The sequence below is a fragment of the Camelus bactrianus genome, chromosome 15 (genome assembly GCF_048773025.1).
Source record: "Camelus bactrianus isolate YW-2024 breed Bactrian camel chromosome 15, ASM4877302v1, whole genome shotgun sequence".
Lineage (NCBI taxonomy): Eukaryota > Metazoa > Chordata > Mammalia > Artiodactyla > Camelidae > Camelus > Camelus bactrianus.
The window spans coordinates 63,501,007-63,510,717 of NC_133553.1; the positions used below are offsets into that span (position 1 = coordinate 63,501,007).

The 9,711-nt window shown below is 38.5% G+C and overlaps 1 pseudogene; it reads left to right on the forward strand.

Moving 5' to 3' along the window:
* Window positions 1-3,399: 3,399 nt before the first annotated feature.
* Window positions 3,400-3,495, forward strand: LOC123619374 (U6 spliceosomal RNA; annotated as a pseudogene).
* Window positions 3,496-9,711: the final 6,216 nt, after the last annotated feature.

Genomic DNA, 9,711 nt, shown 5'->3' on the forward strand with positions numbered 1-9,711 from the left:
CTCTTTTCCTCATTGTCTCCTTGTTATAAAAAATAAAGTATAGATTGTTCAAGTGCTTACCATTCTGGTCATAAAATGGTTATCATTCTGCAGATTAAATTACAGTTCTCAAATGGTTTGGTGCTTTCTGCTAAACGCTTTACTGTCCTGATTATTTGCATTTCTGCTTTGTCTGTCCAACATCCAACATATTCTTTATTGCTAGTAACAGTTTTAGATTTTAAAAAGTGACCCATGGAAAAAAAATGAAATAAAAAGGAGAGATAGAGAAGCGCACAGAAAAAAAAAATGTACTGTATCGATTAGGATTGTGTTTGACTGTCTGTCACGGAAACGTGGCTGTGATTGACTTGGCTCACAGAGCAAGGACCGCAGAGGTTTACATCTGTTTAAGAAACCAGAAAGTGTCATAAACAGTGCTGCAATAAATTCTATCTACAGACACCTCAAAATATGGTGTTACTTCTGCACTTTGTTCTTCTTAGCAGCTTCGATTCAGCTCCTCCACTAATATTTTTTGAAGGTAAAAGAGTGTCTCTTACTAGTTCCTGAATCTGTTTCTTTACAAGTTGTCATTAAGCCTTGAATTTACCTTAATTGGAATAAAGTTGGAATAAAATCATCCGCAAACAGAAAACCATGCCACAATCTCTTTCCCAGATGAATAGCCTTTTGAGCACATGCACATTTTAAAATTATATTCCTCACTAAATCATTTTGCGATAACTGACCAGCAATTTGGAAGGAAAAAGAGAAGTTGGAGTCCTACCTCACTCCTTATACCAAAATAAATTCCAGCTGTATTTAATTTAAGTGTAACAAGTAAAACCAGGAAAGTACTAGAAGTAGAAAAAATGTTTACTGTATGGTATGAAGAATTCTTCAATCTCATACATTGCTTGTATTGCCGCCCACCTTTCTTATGAAGTTACTTCAACTACCCTGAGTGGTGCTCCAATGCGTTAAGTCAAATAAACAAAGAAACCAACAGGAGTAAAATCATTGATCAAGTGCTGACGGCAGACTTGAGTGGGAGAGCCACAACTAGTCATCACTAAATCCAATTTTCTGTCTTCAGATAAATACATGTTTCTCTGGAGTCTCACTTAGGTACAGAACCAACAGTATAACACTTTGTCCATCTAACTACATTGTAAGCAAGGTCAATGTTACTTAAAATTATCAAACACTTGGTACCAAGCCATAGAGCTGGCATAGGCAAAACAAATGTTGTTATTCTGATCACAACTCTACTGTATTGACTTGAACCATCGCACCACCATCCTGAAGTTATCAAACCTAAAGAAGACTTATGATTCCACTGGGTGTAATTTTTAATTCCTCTCCTTTTCACTCCACTTTCAAATGACCACTTAGTTATATAAATTTTTCCTTCTCTGCCTAAGTTGGAACAGTTTTAATATTTGGAGTCAAAACTGTGCAACATCTCCTTTATTTAGCTTTAACTGTCATTTCACAATGTACTTATAAAGCAACAGCAGCAGTTAACAAAATGCCTAAGTCACTTGAGAGCTCAGAGCAAAGCTCTGTTAAAAGATGTTCAATTAACTGTGCACATTCAGTACTTTTCTGCTGGCATCTTTAATTGAGAGGTTCTTGTAAACATTAGAAGTGGATGCAACTCATAAAAGACATTTTTCTTTGTGTGGTAAAGTGGCTTGAATTCTTGCAAAGGATTTTAAAAGTACAAGAAATGTTGGTGCTCAAAGTGCAGAAAACATTTCATTTTCTTCTGAAGGAGAAGTCGTAAGTCAGGAGACTTGTCAGCCACCCTTCGCTGACATTTTTCAAAAATGTGCACCCCTCCGAAGTTAGCCATGGAAGATTTACAGCCTCCCATCTTCACATTGTTTTAAAATATAAGCACTTAGATGGATGGCCAAAATAGTGGAGTAGGAAGACCCTGAGCTCACCTCCTCCCAGGGGCACACCAAAATTACAACTATTTACAGAGCAGCTGTTAATGAGAATAACCAGAACACTAGCAGAAAATATTTTCCACAACTAAAGATACAAAGAAGGAACCACAGTGGTATTGGTGGGAGGCGCAAGGATGCACGATAATCAAGACCCATACCCCTGGGGAGGTGACCACAAATGGGAGCTTAATCACGATGGCAGGGGTTCCCCCCAAGGAGGGAGGGCTCCAAGCCCAACAGCAGGCTCTGAAGCCTGGAGGTCCTGCACCAGGAAGGTGAGCACCTAGTATGTCTGGCTTTGAAGTCCAGTAGGACTTGCTTAAGGGAGAGCCAGAGATTTGTATGAAACAAAGAATCTGCACTTAAAGGGCGCAAGCAAAATCTCACACGCTCCAAGACCCAGAGCAGAGTCGGTAACATAGAAGGAGCATGGGTCAGACCCACTTGCTGATCTTGGAAAGGCTCCCAGAGAGGCAAGAGGCAAATGGGACATCTCCTGGGGACACAGATGCTGGCAGCACTCATTTTTGAGGGCACGTTGTACCGTGATGACACTGGGGCTGGCGAGCACCATTTTGGAGACTTCCTCTAGCCTACTAGTGCCAAAGGCTTATCCAGGGCAGATCAGCACCAGTCTCAGGATCCCCCAGGCTGAAAGGCCAGCAGCACAGGGACTTAGCAGGCCAGGCACCAGCCCCAGACACCCTTGGCCATGAAGCCAGCCACATTGAGACCTATCCCCACCCACCAGTAGGTTGGAAGCCCTTGCAAAGGCAGTGCCTGGCAGCAAACCAAGCTGAGGGCCAGCATCACCTACCAACTGCCTACGATAGTCAGCCCCATCCCAACAGAAGAGCCCAGCAGCTCATATAGGGTCACCCCCACAGCATGTAGCTCTGGTAACCAGAGAAGAGTACACTACTGGGCGCTATGGGACATCTCCTACGTAAGGCCACAACTCCAAGATAAGGAAGCATAACTGATGTAGCTAATACAAAGAAATAAACAGAGAACTAGGCAAGATGAGTCAACAGAGTAATATGTTTCAAATGGAGCAACAAGATAAAATTCCAGAAGAAGAACTTAGCAAAGTAGAGATAAGCAATCTACTTGATAAGGAGTTCAAGGTAATGATCATAAAGATGCTTAGTGAACTCAGGAGAAAATGAATGAACATGGTGAGAAGTTTAACAGAGAGTTAGAAAATACAAAGAAGAACTAAACAGAGCTGAAGAATACAATAACGGAAATAAAAATACACTAGAAGGAATCCACAGCAGAACAGATGACACAGAGGAACAGATCAGCAAACCCGAAGACAGAGTAGAGGAAATCACCAAAGCTGAAAAGAAGAAAGAAGTTTAAGACATGAGTATAGTTTAAGAAACCTCTGAGACAACATGAAGCATTGTAACAGTCACATTACAGGGACTCCCAGTGGAAAAGAAAAAGAAAGGGGCAGATAACGTATTTGAAGTAATGACAGTTGAAAAGAAGATTAGCATGGCCCCTGCGCAAGGATGACACGCAAATTCATCAAGGGTTCCATTTTCACATGAGATCAAAAACACAAAATGTGAGGGAGGGTAGTAAAAAAAAAAAAGTAGACCTTTTAGAATGTGTTTGATCTTAACTGACTACCAGCTAAAAGTAGAAACAGTTATAGGTCAACATAAACTCCATAGTAACCACAAATGCAATAGACACACAAAAACTAGAGAGAAAGGAACATAAGCATATCGTCAAAGAAAATCATCAGACCACAAGGGAAGAAACTAAAAGAAGAAAAGGACAGAGAAGAACTACAGAACAATCAGAAAACAAGTAACAAAATGGCAATAAGTACAGACCTACCAATGATCACTTTAAACGTCAATGGACTAAGTGCCCCAATCAAAAGACACGTGCTGCTTAAGAGAGGCTCACTTCGGAGCTAAAGACACACACAGACTGAAAGCAAGGGGGTAGGAAAGGTATTTCATGCACATGGGAATGACAAGAAAGCAAGGGTAGCAATACTTCTATTAGACCAAAGAGACGTTGAAACAAAGTCTACAACAAAGAAGAAAGAAGGGTATTATATAATAATAAAGGGATCAATACAAGAAGAAGTTGCTAGACTAGTTAACGTATTTGCACCTAATACAGGAGCACCTAAATATATAAAGCAAATATTAACAGACATAAAGGGAAATGAAACCATTAAACTCCTAGAAGAGAACATAGGCAGAACATTACTTGACATAAATCATAGTAATAGTTTTTTCGATCTATCTTCTAAAGCAAAAAACTAAAAGCAAAATTAAACAAATGGGACCTAATCAAACTTAAAAAGTTTTGTACAGCAAAGGAAACCATTGACAAAATGAAAAGACAATCTACTGAATGGGAGAAAATATTTGCAAATAATATAACTGATAAGGGGTTAATATCATAAACATATAACAGCTCATACAATTAATATCAAAGAAACAAACAACCCAATCAAAAAATGGGCAGAAGATTTAAACACATTTCTTTAAAGAAGACATACAGATGGCTAACAGGCACATGAAAAGATTCTCAACATCACAAAATTTTGGAGAAATGCAAATCAAAACAACAATGAGAATGACCTATCACACCTATCAGAATGACCATCATCAAAAAGTCTATAAATTACAAACGTTGGAGAAGCTATGGAGAAAAGGGGACCCCTGTACACTGTTGGTGGGAATGCAAACTGGTGCAGCCACTATGGAAAACAGTATGGAGTTTCCTCAAAAAACTAAAAATAGGACTACCATATGATCCAGAAATTCCTCTCCTGTGTATATATCCAGAAAAAAAAAATGAACACACTAATTCAAAAAGATACATTCACCCCAATGTTTCTAGCAGCACTATTTACAATAGCCAAGATACGGAAGCAACCTAAGTGTCCAACAACAGACAGATGGATAAAGACATGTGGTGTATATATACAGTGTGTGTGTGTGCGCACGCGCATGTGTGTGTGTGTACACATACAATGGAATATTAGTCATAAAAAACGAAATTCTGTTATTGGCAACAACATGGTTGGACTTGGAGAATATTAAACTTAGTGAAATGTCAGAGAAAGACAAACACTGTATGATTTCACTTATACGTGGAATCTGAAAAAAAATACAATTGAACTAATATAACAAAACAGAAAAAGACTTATAGATAACAGAGAACAAACAGGTAGTTGCCAGAGGTGGGCGGTGTGGTGGGACAGATGAAGTAGATGAGGGAATTAAGAGGTGCAAACTTCCAGTTACAAAATAAATGAATCACAGGGATGGAATATACAGCAGGGGGAATATAGTCGGTAATATTGTAATAAACTTTGCATGGTAACAGACCACCACTCAATTTGTGGCGATCATTTTGTAATGTATAAAAATATCAAATCACTCACTATTTTGTGCAACCGGAATTAACAGTGTTGTAGGTCAATTACACTTCAATTAAAATAATAATGATAAATGTTAGTTGTGAGAAAGCAAATAAATAAATGAAATACAAGGACTTTGACATTTCTCTCCCTGTGAGCTCCACCCCAAACTTTACAGCACACAGAGTGCATTTCTTTTTGCTTAGTTTTACTCTTAAAATTACTTACAGGACTCCTTTTGTAAAAGACTAGCTTGACATTAATAGTAATATGCATTTCCATCCAAGCTCTTGTGGAAATAGATAATATTCCATGTGATGCAGAGTAATTCATAGATAAAGGTGATGCAGAAGTATTCACATTTATCTGAAATCGAAGGATCAGGCGCCTCCCCAGATGGGGTGGATTCCAAGTGAATGGGAAGCAGCCTCCGTCTCTGCAGAGGTGGCCTGGGGTTTCAAAAAGCAGGCTCCAAAAGTTGGGAAAGAAGACAATGAGAGATCCTCAGACAAGACCGTAAGAGGAGGGATTCCAGGCAAGAAAGGCAAGAAGGGCAAGAAAGGAAGAGGTGTCAAACCAGGCTACATACTTTCTGATAATCCAACATCTGGAATTAAGGACAATGCCAATGAACTTGGCTCAGGCATGATAATATAGTCACTAGGATGTAGCAAATAACCACGGGATTACTTAACTTCTGATGGCACTAACTGTACAGTTGGGCACGACTTCACTGAGCACAGTAGACAGATGATGCGGTTGAGCTGAGGGAAAGTCCAGACAGATCCTGTTCAATTCCTCTCATTCTAAATGGTGGCAAAAATGGTGGACCTCAAACGTCGCATGAGTAAACTCAGCCTTAAGAGGAATAGTGTGGCTCCCAGCCATCTCTCCAGGAAAAGACATTTTTTTTCCTGCTTCAAACAGGCATGTAAGTATTTGCTACAAATAACTCCTTTCTACTGCCACATCTGGCTGTCTTCTCCACTCTGCGCAGAATTGGATGTAATGAGCACCTCTTGGTGCTAACACAGACACATTGTCAGTGTCTGCGCAACACGTGTACGGTTTCCGTGGTTTAGCGCCGTTTGTTTCCCTGGTGCTGATCAGACTCTCAGACTCATTCACATTTGTATTCGTTCTGATGATGTAATCACAGCTCTGAGGAACAGACCTGCAGCGCTCCAGAAGAATTCGATTCCCCATCCTACCTTTGTCAGACATTTCCATTTGCCCCAACGAAGCTGTCAAAGCAAACACTCACTCCCAACAAGCTCTGGCCACTACGCACACTATTCACCAAGCCTATTGGTTCTCATTGCACTATGATGTTTAGATTAGCCTTTGTATAGGTTTTTTTCAATATTTGCTTTTAGGATATTCTTTAATCTTGAACCATTAGTAAAAGCAAAGAGATCCCATTCAGCATTATGTCCTAGACCATTTTCTTGCTTCTAATTAATAGTAACTGGTAATTGATTTTTAATTTTTTTTTAATTTCCTTAACATGTTAGGAATAGAAAAAAAGAAAGAAAAGCTTCTTAACCTGATAAAAGGCATCCACCAATAAACTACACAAACATTGTACTTAATGTTGAAGTATTAGGGGAATTTCCTCTAAAATGAAAAACAAAGAGGAGGGTATAGCTTAGTGGTAGAGTGTGTGCTTAGCGTGCATGAGGTCCTGGGTTCAATCCCCAGTGCCTCCATTTTAAAAAACTTAATTAAAAAAATAATAAACAAGCAAGTGTTCTAACCATCACCATTTTGTCCTAGCCAGTACCATGCCACAAACAAAAAATTTTAAATAATTATAAAAATCAGGAAGGAACAAAGTATCCTTACTTGCAGACAACATAATTGACTGCCTGAAAATTCTGCAAGAATCAACTTAAAAATTTACTAGGGCTAATAAAAGAAGCCAGTTGAACTAGCCAGAGACATGACCAACACAATCAATGATGATATCCAATTAGAAAACTGCCCATTCATAATAGAAAAGAATATAAGTTATAAATATTTATATTTTTCAATTATATATAAATATACATCTAAAGTAACTAGAAAGAAACCTAACCCAAAAATGTGCAAAACATATAGGAAGACAGCTATGAAACTTTATGGACTATTTTTAATAAACTGAGAGATGTACTAAATTTCTGAATGGGAAAACTTAATACTGAAAAGGTGTCAGATCTCCACTACATAGAAAAGAGATTCCAGGGGGATTAAAGAAAAGAGAAGGCAAGAGACGTTTTCTTGCTTCTGCTTAATAGGACCTGTGTCCATTGGTAGTGCTGCCCATGAATGGAAGGTTCTTATAATCTTAACCAGACAGGTCTCAACTCTTAGGGTAAAGCAAGAAAAAGGTGAGAAGAATGGAAGGGCAGGAGAGAGTTGTCTCTCTACAGTCAAGGCGAGAAGAAGCCGAGAAGAGTAAAAGGGTCCTCCCACCCCCTACCTGCTGATCCCAGAGTAGAAAATGTACTGGTGTAGCCCCTCCAGTAACAATTCATGCATATGGTGCCTGTCACACAGTAGTTAATGCTAGTTGAGTGAATACATATATAAATACAGACTCTCAACGTGTCCAAGTTTTAAGCAAGTCAACAATAGAAATGGAAGTTATATCTGAGACAATGTCTACTTTCAAGAACCAGAAGTGATAAGCAAGTTCTTACTTCCCCGTTGCCTTTGAGCAAATATTCAGAGTGCAGACTCTCACTGGGTGGTATTGAATAAATGCCTATGAAAATTCATTAAGTTCATCGGCTGCCTGAATTACTTTTCAATGTCTACACATTCTTGCACATTCCATGTGAGTTGAGGTCAAGTCCCTTTTGCAATTGGCCTGGGAGGAAAAATAAGAGCAGATGCCAGGGTATTAGGGTATGTGCCAGAAGGGGAAAAAGGTGCCAGCTCTGGCAGTCACCAGAAGAATCAGCTCCAATTTGATCCACAGGATCAGACTCCCAGCTATTCTATGAATGCACAGAGCAACAAGACTCAACAGTGGTGTCATGGTTCATGGAGGAAACAGCAAGAATCCAGAACGAGGAGTCAAGCTGTCGTGATACCCATTAAGGCATTCGTAAACAAAGCAGCTGTTTATTTGTAGATTTATGTTCTGATATCTCACAAGATATTGGATATCTCACAATTTATGTATCTGATATCTCCCTGAGCTTTGTTCAGTCCACGATTGTAGATCTCCTCACCCCTTCTTGCTAAACATGTCCTCTGTTAAATTCAGTCTCAACTACTTCTAATGTTGTTGTCTCTAGTAAATTACAAAAACTAATGTTTATTTTCTTCTTTTTCTTTCTTTTTTTTTTTAAATGAGCAGATAGTGCGGAGTTTCCATATACACTTCTTACCCGCACACAGTTTTTCCTGTTACTAATATCTTAGTACATTTGTAACAATTGATAAATCAATAGTAATGTCCACGGTTTACATTAGCGTTCGTTCACCAAACTTACACTTTATTTTTGTTCAATATATTAGTTTACTTGTTTAATACAAGTGATTTTATACAAGTTAGACTAACTATTGTTTAACCCAATCACTGTTCAGCTATCCATGTATTCAATGATTTACTTATTCATTATTCTTTTTTTTCAATTGTAGTATAGTCAATTTACAATGTGTCAATTTCTGGTGTACAGCACATTTCAGTCATGCATATACATACATAAAACCCTTTTCATATTTTGACGCTCCCTGGTGGTCTAGTGGTTAGGATTTAGCACTCTCTCTCTCTCTCATATTCTTTTTCATCATAGGTTACTGTAAGATATTCTTGCAGTGGACTTTCCACCAAATACTTTTGTGTGCCTTAAGTTCATCTTTAGAATTCCCTTCAGTGTAAAATCTGTTCATTACAAAGGATCTCATTTTTTCATTTGACCAAGCAATATTTTTGTTCTTCCCCCTTTCCCTCTTAATCGTTTCACTGTGGACACAGTTCTAGGTTGACAGCTATTGTCTCTCAGAATATAGAAGATACTGTTGCATTATCTTCCGGATACCACTGTGCTTCGGAGACATCAGTTGTGCATGCTGCAGTTCCTTTATGTTCATCTGTCCTTACTTTCTGGCTAATTTTCAGACCTCTCCATAGTCTTTGATATTCTTCAGTTTCACTATTTGTCTAAGGAAAATTTTTCTTATATTGCTATAAATTCATGGAGTTTCATAAATCTGAAGTACGAATGTATGTTTCATCAATTCTGAAAATTTTCAGTCATCAGCTCTTCAAAAATTTCTTCTCTTTCATTCTCTCCTTCCTCCCAGAACTCCAATTAGACATAAATTAGACCTCCTTACTCTGTTCTTCCTGCCTCTTAACCTGTCTTTCATCATTTCTAC